Consider the following 14,596-nt stretch of genomic DNA (forward strand, 5'->3'; position numbering starts at 1 on the left):
GACTCAGATGAAATGCCGGATGAAGTACCCATGCCACCCCCAGAGGCTAGATTCACAGGAAGACAGCAGTCCCTGCCCCAGCGTCAGTCCACTCCCCTCAGGAGGCGTCACAATGCCGGCAGACAGTGCACTGATGAACGTGAGGGCCCATCACTCTTTGGCAGCCTTGAAGCTTCCATGCTGAAAGTGCAGCACCTGCAATGCAAACACATGAGGACAATGCACAAGCAGTTGGTGTCTCACAATGACAACATGGGAGGACTGCACAAGCAGTTGGAGTCTCTGAATGAAAACATGTGCAAGCTGCATGAGGGACAGCAAACAGCAGCAGAAAACACAAAGGAGATGACAAACGCCATTAGGGAACTCTGCACTGAAATTCAGCAGGAGTGTGTCAGCCACCATAGGCGCCATCACCAATTTATAGGCAGGTTGGATGGGTTCTGCAGATCGGTCAATCGGCTCGCTACCTCAACTACCTTGGTATCACGATGTGATATTGGCATACAGGTGGAGATGGCACATTGCAGTTGGGACGTTGCACAGGGATTGGTGCAAATCACCAATGTTCTGGATGCAATGCAGACAGCACGGAATGCTACAAGCAGCGAACAGGTTGGTGAAGATAGTGAGGAGCTCTCTAGCCTCAGCAGTCTCACAGCCCCTGTGATGGATCCTAGGCGTCGCAGTACCAGACACAGTACTGTCTTTGAACCCGCTACAAGAGGTGCCAGCGAGGCCACTGAGCACTCAAGTGGAGTGCGTGGACGTAGAAAGTGATGATGAGGGGTACAGGGGACTAGCTTAACATGTAGCAATACAGTTATACTATGATGCTAATAGTGTGACAATGTTACTCGCACCTCTTTGTCTATAGTGCATAGCTAGGTCCTATTCACACATTTGTTACCTGAAGTCAAGGTAATAAAGATGCTACCTGCAGCAATACATATAATAGACGTAGTATTGTCATTACTTACATCAGAAATGGTTGCGTGTGATGTCAGCACATCTTTGTCTGCCCTCTGCTGCACTGCTCCAGTCTACTGGGTGAAGGAGTGGTAAGGGATCACCATCCTCATCTGAGTCCGACTCTGTGGGTTCCACAGGTATGCCCCTGTTGTTGCAATGTTGTGCAACATAGCACATTCAGACACAAATTTGCAGGTTGTTTCAGGGCTATATTGTAGTGCACCACCACTCTTGTGGATGCATCTGAAGCGGCTCTTCAGCAGTTCGAAGGTCCCCTCCACAACACTGCAGGTTGTCCTGTAAGCAGCATTGTACCTTCTCTCGGCTGGCATTGCAGGACTCAGGTAGGGCGTCTGTATAAAGGATCGCATGGCGTAGACACTGTCTCCAGGATTGAAATGAAAGTAAAATGAGTACTTGTATCCCCAGCGATTAAGATGTATGTGGCTAAGGCACAGGGTGCTGCTGTCTGTGGTGCGGAGGTATGGGGACCCACCAAAAGTAATAGACTAAGGGGCATATTTATACTCTGTTTGCGCCGGATTTGCGTCGTTTTTTTTTACGCAAATCCGACGCAAAACTAACTCCATATTTATACTTTGGCGTTAGACCTGTCTAGCGCCAAAGATCTTGGAGTTTGCGTCATTTTTCAGCGTGGACACCTTCCTTGCGTTAATGATATGCAAGGTAGGCGTTCCCGTCTAAAAAATGACTCCGAGGCATGTGCGCCGTATTTACACTCCCGGGCAAAAATGACGCCCGGGAGTGGGCGGGTCAAAAAAAATGACGTCCAGCCGCTTTAGCGTCATTTTTAACGCCTGGTCAGGGCAGGTGTTAAGGGACCTGTGGGCTCGGAAGGAGCCCAGAGGTGCCCTCCCATGCCTCCAGGGACACCCCCTGCCACCCTTGCCCACCCCAGGAGGATGCCCAAGGATGGAGGGACCCATCCCAGGGAACTTAAGGTAAGTTCAGGTAAGTATTTTATTTTATTTTTTGGGTGGCATAGGGGGGCCTGATTTGTGCCCCCTACATGCCACTATGCCCAATGACCATGCCCAGGGGACATAAGTCCCCTGGGCATGGCCATTGGGAAAGGGGGCATGACTCCTGTCTTTGCTAAGACAGGAGTCATTTCAATGGGGGTTGGGAGTCTAAAAAAATTGCGCTAATCTGGTTGAGGCGAAAATTTTGCCTCAGCCTGACTTGCCCCATTTTTTGGCGCCCAAGCTCCATTTTCCCCTACGCCGGCGCTGCCTGAAGTAAGTCATTTTTTTTTACGCACACCAGGCAGCTCCGCCGGCTAACGTCATTCCATAAATAAGACGCCCGCATGGCGCTTTGGAATGGCGTTAACCGCTGATAAATTTTTTGACGCACAACTGCGCCACAAAGTATAAATACGGCCCGCACTCTGGGTGAGAATAATTTTGCGAGGGCTTTGGATGCGTGCCCCCGTAGTACTCCATTGATTCCAATATTTTTAGATCTGGGTTCAAATCGAATAGCCAATATAATTGTCCTAAGACCCTTATTATACTGGGTAAGGCTTTGGATTGTTCCTGAACTGGATATTTTTAAGACCTCACTTCTTGAGTTGCTAGTGAGGCCAAAGTCGGCCTCTATCCCTTGAGTAAAGAATGTATCCAATTGATTCCGTACTTTGGGCTTAAGAGACTTCTGGGAGAATCCCCATAATTTAGAGAAATCCCATATAAAGGTTCTGAAATCTGTTTATTGGTCTTATGTGAGGAATGATTATATTTGCTGTAAATTCCTTGGCCGACTAACCAATTGTTTTATTGATTTTAAATGGTATCCACAGTTTGAATCTTATCTAGATGTGATACCTGATCTTTTAGGTAAAGGATTATATGCTAGATTTCGTTTTGGGTCTTTGCCCCTGAAGTCTCTGACGAGTGGTTGGGGACAAATTGCTACCTCCGAAATATGCCCTGTGTGTGGTGGTGCCCCAGAAACAGTCGACCATTTTATGTTTTTTTGCCCTGCTTATTCATCCCCAAGGTTCAAATGGATTTGTAAGATTTGTCGGGAAATGGGGATGAACAAATGTGCAATAGCATTGAGGATTTTAAAAAGTCATGGGTCTAGCGCATTAATTTTTGCCGTTAGGTAGTTTTTAGTAGCAGCATGGCATATACGCAACATGTTTTGCAAATAGGGAGCGACGTGGTTGACTTATGAGTTTTAATTGGGCAATTGTGTCTTAAAGTGGATTTGCTATTTAATTGTTTTAACTTAGGAATGTATATATTTTATATGTTTATATACCATGATTATTTATTATTGTGTTGCTTTGATGGCCTGTTGACCGAATAAAGCTTTTGTTGATGATGATGATGAGTACTTGTTATACAGTATGTTACGTCACATTTACATCAATGCAACATTGTCAACTATTACATTACCCGGTAGATATCCTTCGCCAAATTCCCCAGCTAATAGTCTTGTGTAAATTCCACTGTGGTGAAAGATGTAGCAGTCATGTGTGCTACCTGGATATCTGACCACAAGATCGGTTATGATGTTGGAGGCATTGCTAATTACTTGTATGTTCATGGAATGTGAATTGTTATGGTTTTGATAAACTTACTCAGTGGCCGATGGTGGCCAGTTAGCTACATGCGTCCCATCGATGGCACCGATGACATGTGGGAATCGGTCAATCCGGTAGAAATCACATTTTGTCTGTAGTAATTCCTGTGGGGTGTTGGGGAATCTTATGTGCTGTTGAATTTTGCTCAGCTTGGCATTGAGAAATGCATTGAAAAATCGTGAGAGGGCACTCTGTGAGACCCCTCCTGCTGCTGCTATAACCCCTTGATAGCTCCCTGAGGCTAATAGGTGCAGGGAGCATAATACCTGCACATGGGTGAATATACTATCGGTCCTGTGTAGTGCACTGCAATATGGGTTGTAGATCAGCTATCAGGTCAAGTATCATGGCTGAGCTTAACCTGTACTTCTCATATATCTCCTGTTCTGTCTAGTCAAAAAGGGTTATGCGCACTCCAAAAATACATTCCAGTCTCCTCCTCCCTCTCCTCAAACCTGCCAGGATCCTCGTCCTCCTCGCCATCACGCAGAGTGCAACCATTGTGGAAAAGAGGCTGAGTCATTCTGGCCCTCTTTATATAGGTAACACCTGGTTACCACCTGATTTCAATTTGTGATGAATTGCATAGGCAAAAGGCCATTCTGCGAATATTCGCTATTTGCGATTTTTTGATGCATAGCATTGCGAGCCGGAATTTACGTGTCGCAATCTGCGTGTCGCATTTAGCGACATGAAATTGCAGATCGCTATAGGTGAATCGCAAATCTAGGTTGCAATACACGTTACGCAGAAAGCGATTCGCTAAATCATCCCTATTCATCGCTAAATCATGTCGCTATTTGCAATACACAGATTGAGACACGCAAATTCATGTCGCAGTCACAAGGAATCGCTATTTTAGCAATTCCTTATATTTGCACTGCAAATGCCTTTCATACATCATGAAAGGCATTTTTACATTCACAAACGGCCGATTTTAGCGATTCGCACCATTTGCAAATGCAAAAAAGTTTGCTACATCTGGCCCTTGGTGCCTACAGCCTGTCTTTGGTCCTATGACTGGGTGTAGTTGACAGTTGGGCTTTGTGTATTCCTCTGAGACAGCCACACACAATGAGAGCGTAGGTGTAACTGGATGGGACATCACTGGCAGGATAGGAGGAAAGAGTTGGGCCTTGTCTCACTTACACCTGAATAGACTGTGTCCTGTCTGCTCACAAAGAGCAACATACCCTCTGTAGTTAGTCTGGAGCGAGGGCACGGAAGGCAGGATGCCGGCGGACTTTAAAGGGAAAACTCTAGAAGATTCTCCTCCAATTCTGCCCCAGGGAGGCATGCCACCCATGGGATGCAGACCCATTCCCAGATTTGACAACATTGGTATACCTGGGAATTAGTTAGAATTGTATGCCTCCATACCAGAGATGTTTTCTCCTTCTAATTTTGCTACATTCTGCAGCACACTTAGGAAGAGGTAAATACCTCTGTAGATTGTTTTTGTGTAGGAGGGTGTCCCTTACTGCACGAAAACAATCCTGCCTGCAATGCAATTGTACCCAAGGTAGTGCTAGACAGCCAAAAGGCAGCCAAAAATGCACCAGCGCTAGGAAAGGACAGGAATGCACCATATAATTGGCAAATATGACACCCTCCTGTCCTTTCTCTTTCACACAGCTGAGCAGGTGGCTTGCTATTTTGTTTGAATTGTTGATATATATGGCTCTTAGAGGCACATTTATAATCTTGTGATGCATCAAAAGAAAAGAGCAGGAATGCACTTACCTACAAGATATTGCTCATTCCTGCCATTTTCCCCTGTGCTGGTGCACAATAGGCTACTATGCACCAATGCAGGCACCCTTGCACCATGGGGCAAGGATGTCTGCGTTGAAGGGATGATTGTTTTCATGCAGGAAGGGACACCTTTCTGCACAAAAACAAACCACAAGAGGCATTTTCCTCTCTCTATGTGTGCTGCAGAATGCAGCACACATAGAAAAAAGAAAAAGCCAGGAGAATTAGAGGTGTTTCTCCTTGTTGCACCTCCCTTACACCTCCCCTCTGGGGGTGTAGGATTTTACCGCATTCCCAGGTGTACAAATCCTTGTAAATCTGGGAATGCATCAAAATTCATGGATGTTGCTTGGGAACACCCACTGCAACACTCATGGAATGCCTCCGAAGCAGAGTAAGGCAACACAGTGACTTGCTCTGCGTTGCCTTACTTCATATCTACAAGGCCATGTAAAGCCACGCAAAGTGGTTTTGCATTGCCTTGTAAATATGGGCCTGCAGCCAGAAAGAAAGTGCAAGTTGCTTGTAAATATGGCCCTTAGTATCTAGTACAGAGAATCTTTGCCCTCTTGCAAACTTTTTCTGCAGAGTCAAAAAACTTGTGTAAAATATGCTGAACACAAGTCATCAACTGTCACCTGCACAAAGGGTTACCCTGCAGTGCAAAGATTTATAATGTGTTCAACACCTTTATACAGAAATTATGTATTAGAAGCATATACGTTTTGTAAACACTTACACCCATTAGCTGGACATAGGCTGTAAAAAATTAGGTAGAGAAGTAATATGGTAGTTACATGCCACTGTGTAAACAATAAAACAAACACACTCATTGGATGATGTCATCAGTTATGTCATCAAAGATGTTTTTTGAGATGTCATCAGTCATGTCATAAATGATGTCATAGAACACATCAAGAATGATGTAATATGTGAGGTCATCAGGAGTGCATGGGAGGGGTGCAAGTTACATTTAGCTCTGCTAACTATAAATTGTGAATTTCTGTGTTTTGTTTTTTTAAATTCAAAATGTTAATGCTGTCACTGACATATCCACCTAACTATAACAATATTTCAACCTTTGATTTTTTCAAATAAATTCTAAGTTTGTTTTTCTTTTTTAAACAAAAAAGGTCTATTTATCAGACCTAACTATTACGTTACTTTAATCTTTGTTTTTTTCATCTTATTACTAGGTGAAAATGTCAGTTTAAACATAACATTTTAAGCTAAAGAAAACTGAAAATTATCAGTTATAGTTAACTGATGTAAATATAAGTAGCGCCCCTGCTATGCACAGTGAAGTCATCAACTGTGTAATTCTGATGTCATCATTGATGTAACCAATTATGTCATAGAACATGTCATGAGTGATGCAATAGGTCATAAGCAGTGCATGGTGAGGTCGCACAGACTTCGATCATGCACAGCATCGAGGTGGCCACAGGGCCTGGCCTACCCAAAGGGACACCCAACCACTTTTCTTTTTTTTAAATTGTGTTTTAATCCAAACAGACTCTTTTGAAATCATGGGTCATGATGTCTCCTGTGAGAGCCCTGCGGGATTGTGGAGACCCCTCCCCCAAAATTGTTTTTTTCATTTGGCCCCTGGTGTTACCTCAGGGAAACCCAACAAGGTCCACCTGTCCAGGGGGTCAAAGTAACCCTCCTCCGTCACACTATACTTTATTGTATCTTTATTTTCATGACACAGGGACCAAGTTTCCCTGTCCTGTAGTGATGGACGCCACATTTCTCTTCATGTTTCGGCCAGCTAAGCAGAGTGTACGCTCCTGTGGGATTTGTCAGGAGTGAGGTGGTTGACTGGAAGAAAAGCTGACTCGCCCAATCAGATCAGTCTATTGTTTGAAGTTGCATGCCTTCTGGACTCCTGTAGGATTCCTGTGTACCCCACCATTCCAATATCTATAAGTTGTAAACTTTATTTTCTCAAAAATTACTGAATTAATTTACCTAAATCCCCCAAAACATGCTTTCTGGGTAAAGAAATGGTGTTCTGCCAAATTTGGTGTAATTTTGTTCTGCCGTTTTGGTTGTAGCACTGAGGTGGATGCACATTTCTTTTTGAAAGTTTTGTGATGGTTTGTCATTGGTGTCAAGTTATGAGCAAAAAAATCCATCTCCTATGGGAACTAGGTCCGAACTTTCATGGTCACCACTGTGTAGTTATACGTAAGTTGGATTTTCCATAGGAAGAGTGTTTTTTATTTTTTTGCTATTAACTTTTGCATCATTTTAGAAATATTTACAAAACTTTCCCAAAAAAAGTTCTGACACTTTAACTTGCTTCGAAAGTCCTAGGGCGATCTGGGGACAAGATATTAAAGGAGTCCCAAAATGCGTTTTCCTCAAGCAATATCCGTGGGCTAAATGAAAAAACTACCAAAAACATCTCAACTGAATTACATCACATTTGGCAGAAAGGTAAATCATTACCCAGATTGTTTTTTTTTTGTGATTTGATAATAAACCTGCTCAGGCCTTTTTTGAGCAATTAAGGTTAAGGCATAGGCATATCCGGATGTTGGTCTAGCTGAAATGCCGAAGGCATCCTGCAAAGCCAAAAAAATTAAAAAATAGAGCATTCTCATTGGTCGGTAGGGCTTTTTTTTCGTGGTGATCTACTTGGTACTGCAAAACCCAGTGGTTCTCCAGTACAGAGGAATCGGACTGTCTGACTGCAGCATGACGTAAACGTTGGTGCCACCACGGTCTGCATCTTGAACAATAAAAGACAGTATAAGGGGCAGGGTAGAGGGACCTTGACCCCATGACATTTGTGGGGGCTGGTCCTAGAGGCACCCCCCACCCAGTCCTAAAACTAAAAAAAGAATTTCAGCATGCCTGTCCAGTGGTACTCTTGCAGGAGTATTTGACAGCTTCCACTGAGCATGCTTCTCATGTAATCCTGTGGTAGCCAGTGCAGACCCCTTGTATTCTAACAGGATTCCAGTGGATCAAACAAATATTAAAAAAGGAAAATGTGGGTGGGCATCTGTGGCCTCTTGGACGCTTACGGTTGTTGGTTGCCTGTGGGAGTAGTGTGAAGCATGTCGACAGGCCACACACTTCCAAAGGTCAAAGGCCCTGCAGCCAACTCCCAGCTCGCCCCCGCAATGGGCATGCTCTGCGAGGGCATTTTGCCACTAGTGCAAAATCTAGGGATTTACGAATCCACACAAAGCCTGATTTGCTAAAAAAAAAAAGGTAATGCAAGGCAGCCCAGAGTTATGCCTTGCACTGCCTTGTGTCGTCTAGGCATTACATGGGTGAAGCATAGTTGTTCCGGGGCATCCACCCATGTATTTTGATGCCAACACATATTTAAAAAGACTTGCAAACTTGAGTTTCTGCCAAAGTAGTGCTCCTACCTGAGGCTGTCATTGAAAGGAGAAATTTCTTTATTCTTCCCTGTTACTGTTGACATTGCATTTATGCCTCAAAGGTTAGTTTTTGTGCCGGCCTTCCTGCACAGAAAATATGCTGAACTTAAAGCAGGCACCCTTGCATCATGGTACAAGAATGCCTCCATTAGAGCTAAGTGAGCCATTTCAATGAAAGAGCTGAACTGCTCCATATTTTTGTAAACATGCCACAGTTCTGCTCTCTCTCTCTTTCATAAAGCGCACCCCAGCAGCTTCCCTTCCTGCATTGCATGAATTCTTAGTAAATCCAGGACCACAGGTTAAAGTGGAGTCATATGTAAGTAGGGTAGTAATATTTTAACTTATGTAAAAAACCTTAAAAATTCACTGAAATTCAACAGTTGTATGTAACTTTCCTAAATATATCTTCCAACCCTAACATGCATTGCTTATGGCCTCACATATTACACCACTGATGACATCTGAAATCCATGGCATTGCATGTTATACTTATGTCAGTTACTTATAACTGGTGATTTAAGTGGTTTTTTTTGGCTTTAAAGTGTGTTATTTTTTTATTATTAGAAGACCTATGAATAATTCCATTTTAATGTTTGCTGTTTTAAACTTGGTTTTAAATTTTAAAAAACACAACGGTTAAAGTGATGTTATAGTTAAGTGTTTTATGTGTTCAACCTTTCACATTCCAGCATTTCACCATTGAAAGCTTCTCATTGTCCCTTTGCCTGCCCTTACACATGCCACATTCATCGCTTTTGAGAAATACCTGATTATATGATCCTGAACATCCTGAAGAACCTGGAACATGTAAGTTGCCTGAAGCCAGAGCTTGTGCTGTACTTAGTTTATCAATACTTAGCAGGTCCCTCAGTCTCAGGTGCCATTCCCCAGTATCTGGTATGCACATTTTACCTCAGTAGAGGGTGCTCACATGCTAGCCATACAGTGTGTGCTGAGAGTGCAGTGGGTATTTTCATTTGCTGGTGCCCCATGTAGCATGTATGCCAGGAATCTGGGAATGTTTGCTTTAAACATGCACTTGTTCTACCAGAAACAGTGGAGTTTAGGGCAGTCCCACATTAAGGCTCAGGTTCTGAAAGGTGTCACAGAAAACAGAGCAGCAGCAAAAATGCTGTGCTGCATTGTGTGACAGGAAGAGAGCAGAAGAGTGCTATATTCACAGATATATGGCTCTCTCAGCCCCTGTCCCTAGCGCCAGGGCTCAAATCAGCTACAGTGCGCCAGGCACACACCTTAGCACCATAGTGCTAGAGTGCATACCTGTGTCTACCATAGGTTTTGTACAAGAAGGATACCCTTCCTGCACAAAATAATATGGCTAGACAAGTGAAAAACCTTTTCCTACTTTCTATGTGTGCTGTACAGTGCAGCACACATGCAACGTCGGGAAAGAAAACAGAAATGGAAACATTTCTCCTTTTAACACCTGGATTTCAGCTGTGTTTATTTTGGTGCTAAACCTCGTCTACTAATGTTAGTACATAGGATTTAGCTTCAAAAAACACTGATGGTTGCATAGGAATGCCCATGTAACACCCATGTAACTCCCTGTTGAGGCAAAGTAAGGCAAAGCCCGGTTTCGAGCTGCTTTGCGTTACTTTTGGGTACTTCCTGAATCAGGAAAAAAACGGACTCACTCACTGTTGTGACGCTAACCCAGCACAAATTGTTTGAGAATCTCCCCTAAGTGTAGTAATGTGCCCCTATCTTCAACCTCCAGCATGTGAAGGGGAGACTCAGATATTATGTGTAGAAGAGGCCTGATTGAAGTAGAATGATAATTAACTAATAGCTACTTTTGCCTTAATGCTTCCTGACAACTTCTGTTACCTAATAAAGCTATCTCGCCACTCCTTATCTGGGAGCTGATAACCTAATTCCAGTCGATGTAGGTTTCAAGCAATTCTTTTGCTCCTATCCTTAGTGAGGAGCTATCTTTCAAAGAGCATGAGCAGGAGCTAGAATTTAATCTGATGGGATAAAAACTGTTTGATTTCTGGGAGATAAAATTCCATCTCTAGCATCTCAAATGACCTGAGTCAATTGTCATCAAAGAATTCTCCTACTATGTGATGTCCTACCTTTTACCATTCAATAAGCCTTCTTTCATTGATGGGATGAAATAAAAATGGCCTACTTTTAGGATAAGTGGGAAAGGGAAAGTAGTTAGTGCTCCTCCACCATACCGTCTGGTTCGCCATTGTCACAGGAGAATTAAATTCCTACCTATGGTTCTTTTTAGCTAGACATGGGATTTTCTATAATGGAGTGATTGCCATGGTGTGGTCTGCAAAGACCCTTGGTTCTTGTACTTCCTTCAACCCTACTAACTGATGAACCAAAGTTGGGATCCTTGTTAGTATTTTGGAGCGCCCAGTGGGTGCAGTCCTTTTCTTTCAGGTAGAGGTGCACTTTGATATAATGGACTTCTTTCCAGCCCATATGAAATTAATAATAGCCTTCTGAAGGAGCCTAGGCATGTTTGGGGTAGAACAATCGTGGGGACTGTCTAAAATGTGTTATAGATGGGAAGAAAATGATCTTCACCACAGCAATATGACAGAATGATGAGATCTCTCACTTATCTCTGATTCTAAGGGGTCAGAATTTCCCTCCCCCTCTTCTCCTGGTTATCAGCATGCTCCTGATCATCCTGGAGAAGAAGACTTAATCAAAAATTCTTATTAGGTTTCTTCCCTACATATAGGCTCCTCTCTGAGCAAAGCCTCTTCAGTTCTTTGAAGGTCAAGTCCTCACAGATAGTACCCATGACCTCAGAGCTAGGCCCAGCAGTAGACATGATAAAGTGAGTGTTAGAGCAGTGTATGTGAAAAAAAACCTACCCTACATAGCCTCCAGTATCTTAGAAAGGAAGGTAAGAGACTAGGGGGGTCATTCCAACTTCGGCGGGTGGCGGAGGCCGCCCGCCAAAGTTCCGCCGCCAGAAGACCGCACCGCAGTCATTCTGACCGCGGCGGTCATTCTGACTTTCCCGCTGGGCGGGCGGGTGACCGCCAAAAGGCCGCCCAGCGGGAAAGACCCAGCAACGATGAAGCTGGCTCCGAATGGAGCCGGCGGAGTTGCTGGGGTGCGACGGGTGCAGTGGCACTCGTCGCGATTTTCAGTGTCTGCTAAGCAGACACTAAAAATCATTATGGGGCCCTGTTAGGGGGCCCCTGCACTGCCCATGGCAGTCGCATGGTCAGTGCAGGGGCCCCCAGGGGCCCCACGACACCCGTTCCCGCCATCCTGTTCCTGGCAGTAAGAACCGCCAGGAACAGGATGGCGGGAAGGGGGTCAGAATCCCCATGGCGGCGCTGCTTGCAGCGCCGCCATGGAGGATTCCTATGGCCAGGGGAAAACCGGCGGGAAACCACCGGTTTCCCTTTTCTGACCGCGGCTTTACCGCCGCGGTCAGAATTGGCCAGGAAGCACCGCCAGCCTGTTGGCGGTGCTTCCGCGGTCGTTGGCCCGCCAGGGTCAGAATGACCCCCTAGATCTTGTAACTAAGTATATGTGTGTGTATAGCTCTAGGTACAGAGTACTCTTTCCCGTGGAAAGCACCTGCGACAGAGTGATAAGGCAATTGAAGTACTTATCCCACTGCTGCACCACCAATGTAGGAGGCTGGTTTGTAGTGGGTACCCAAGGTACTTACACCTTATACCAGGTCAGTTATCCCTAATAAGTGAAATGTGGTCAGTGTCTAGAAGCCAGGCTCTCTAGGGGTAATGTGGATGAGCAGCCAAGGCCTAACTAGTAGACATGCAAAGCTCATGCAATATCACTGTAGTCACACAGTACTCACACACATGAAAGTAAATACTAAGTGTTACCAAAAAAAAGGAAATTTATTTTGGTGATACAAATGCCAAAAATACCTTACTCCCTTAGGAGGTAAGTAATATACACAGTATATACACTTGTATGCAGAAATAGCTGTAAAAAACAGAAAACTGTGCAAATGGTGAAAATCACAACAGTTAGAAATGGGTCTGGGGGAACACAAACCATATACTAAGAAAGTGGAATTCAAAACTTGGTTTCCCACCTAGGCAAGTGTATTGTGTAGAGGGGCGCTGGGAGTATTAGAAAACACCAAAGGTAAGTAATAGAACCCACCACAGAGCCCCAGAAAGCAGGAGTAAATCACAGTGACTTTCCTAGAACACACAAGAACACGTGATAGAAGATTTTGCAAGAACCAGAAGAGACTGCAAGACACCAACATTGGATTCCTTGATCTGAAGACCTGTGGAAGAAGGGAACCAAGTCCAAGAAGCACTGAAGAGTCCAGGGAGAACAGGAGCTCCTGCTAACCCTGATGAAGGTGCAAAAGAAGAACCACAGGTGAAGAACAACAGTCAATATTGCACCCAAGAAGACAGATGCAGGATCCTGGTTAGTGCAGAAGATGTCCCACACTGGATGGAAGAATGCAGTCTGGTTTACATTGCTGGATTCTGCCAACAAGCCTTGGATAGAGTGCCGGGGGCCAGAGCTGCACAGTGCACAAAGAACTTCGTGAAAGGATGCCAACAAGCCTTGGCAACTGCAAAACATGTGGTGCAATGGGGTACTGTCTTGAGTGGGGAGGCAATCTATTACATCCACCAAAGTTGGACAGTTGGATGTCTGGACCATCAGGACCACTTCAGTCCACCATCAATGTTGCTGGATCCTCACACTTCTTCAGGAGAGGGGACCCAAGGCACCAGTCATCACTGTAGAGGGGTGCCTGCTGAAACAGGGAAGTGACTCCTTCACTTCAAGGGAGAGTCCTTCATTCTTCTGGTGCAGGCTGAGGACAGGCAGCTCTCAGAAGATGCATGACCTGGAAACAGTTGCAGTTACTGACAGGAGCTGAAGATACATTGTTGCAGAATTTGTCTTTGCTTCTTTGTTGCAGTTTGTAGAGTTCCTGGAGGGTCCAGATGCAGTTTCATTGGTACGAAAGTGAAGTAAAGGATGCAGAGGGTATCTGCTGGAGCCTTGCAATCTAAATCTGAGGAAACATCCAGAGGAGGGACCCTAAATAGCCCTGAAAGGGGGATTGGTCAGCTACACAGGTAAGCACCTATCAGGGGAGGGCTCTGACGTCACCTGCTGGCACGGGCCACTCAGATAATCATAGAGTACCCTGCCAACCTGGAATCCAAGATGGCAAACCCCAGGGACGCTCGGGAGGAGCTGTGAGCACCACCCCTGGGGTGGTGATGGACAGGGGAGTGGTCACTCCCCTTTCCTTTGTCCAGTTTTGCACCAGAGCAGTGACTGGGGGTCCCTGAACCAGTGTAGACTGGATTATGCAAGAAGGGCACCATTTGTGCACTTCAAAGCATTTCCAGAGGCTCTGGGAGGCTACCCCTCTCATACCTATAACACCTATTTTTAAAGGGGGAGGTTGTAACACTGCTCTCCCAAAGGAAATTCTTTGTTCTTCCTTCCTGGGCTCGAGCTGCTTGAGTAACAGGAGGGCAGAAACCTGTCTATGAGGTGGCAGCAGCTGGGGCTGCCTATAAAAACCTCAGAAATCTGAAATGGCAGTACTGAGATCCTCTAAGGAGCCCCCAGAATGCATGGAATCATACAACCAATGCTTGCAAAAGCCTTGGGGTATGATTCCTCACATGTTTGATACCAAACATGGCCATATTCAGAGTTACCATTGTGAGGATGTACATAGGTAGTGACCTAAGTATAGTGTACAAGTAAAATGGCATCCCCGCACTCACGGAGTCTTGAAAAATGGTCCTGCATGATGTAAGGGCACCTTTGCTAGTGCAGGGGTACCCTCACACACAGGTACTCTACACCTAGCCTTCGT

This window comes from Pleurodeles waltl, chromosome 12, assembly GCF_031143425.1.
Source record: "Pleurodeles waltl isolate 20211129_DDA chromosome 12, aPleWal1.hap1.20221129, whole genome shotgun sequence".
NCBI lineage: Eukaryota > Metazoa > Chordata > Amphibia > Caudata > Salamandridae > Pleurodeles > Pleurodeles waltl.